Source organism: Trichosurus vulpecula, chromosome 1 (genome assembly GCF_011100635.1).
Source record: "Trichosurus vulpecula isolate mTriVul1 chromosome 1, mTriVul1.pri, whole genome shotgun sequence".
Classification (NCBI taxonomy): domain Eukaryota; kingdom Metazoa; phylum Chordata; class Mammalia; order Diprotodontia; family Phalangeridae; genus Trichosurus; species Trichosurus vulpecula.
The window spans coordinates 88,890,179-88,891,417 of record NC_050573.1 but is presented as its reverse complement, the minus strand read 5'-3'; positions in this window follow the sequence as shown (position 1 = coordinate 88,891,417).

The following is a 1,239-nucleotide window of genomic DNA, read 5'->3' as shown; positions in this document are numbered from 1 at the left end:
GACTGGGAATGTGGAGACCTCAATGCTAGTTCTACATCTGATACTAAAGCACTGGTCTTTAGTTTCCACCTGTATACATTAAATGGATGGTCTCTAAGCTCCTTTCAGGTTCTATACTCTCTTTTGTTTTCTTCTCTAGTGAATATTTCCCCCTTCTATACTCTTCTTAAATGTTTAATGCCTCCACTCCTCACCCTCAAAAGATAACCTTGCCTTATTTTCCCCACTTAATAGTATTTTATTTTTTTTTCCAATTACATGCTAAGATAATTTTCAACGTTCACTTTTATAAGATTTTGAGTTCCAATTTGTTTCCCCTCACTCCTCCCCAAGACAAAAACCAATCTGCTGTGGGCTATACATGTACAATCATATTAAACATTTCTATATTAGTCATGTTGTGAAAGAAGAATCAGAACAAAAGGGAAAAACCACAAGAAAGAAGAAAACAACAACAAAAATGAAAATAATATGCTTCAATCTGCATTTCCATAGTTCTTTTGCTGGATGTGGATGGCATTTTCCATAATGAGTCTTTCAGAGTTGTCTTAGGTCCTTGTATTGCTGATTAGAGCTAAGTCTATCAAAGCTGGTTATTGCACAATGGGGCTGTTACTGTGTACAGTGTTCTCCTAGTACTGCTCACTTCACTCAGCATCAGGTCATATAAGCCTTTCCAGGTTTTTCTGAAGTTTGCCTGCTCATTTCTTGTAGTACAATAATATTCCATTGCATTCATATACCATGTGTTCAGCCGTTGCCTATTAATTTATAGAAAAAGTGATAACCATCCATCCTAGTTTCCCTCTTTTTTTGTACTCCATACTTTAAAACTGCTCTCCTCCTTATCCTCTTTTATTTTTGTCTTTGAAGATGAGGGGAGTTTTTTTTTTTCCTATCCAAGAATAGCCAATATATCTGGTAGCTTTTTTTTATCTCATTCTCTTCTTTTTCCTCTTGGAGTTTGTCCAAGGTCATTTTGTCAATTTGTCCCATATTCAATATCTCCTTATCTCCTAACTCCTTGTACAAATCTACTCCCAACTTAATACAACCTTCTTTTTGACCCTGCCATCCACTCAAGTTGTCATCCTATTACCTTTCCTTTCAATGCCAAACTCTGACACAAAATCATCTGCACTTCAACTTCAATTTCTTCATAACCCACTCGTTTCTCAATCCCTTGGGATATAACTTCTGACCCCACAATGCTCTCTCTCTCTCTCCCTCCCTCTTTCT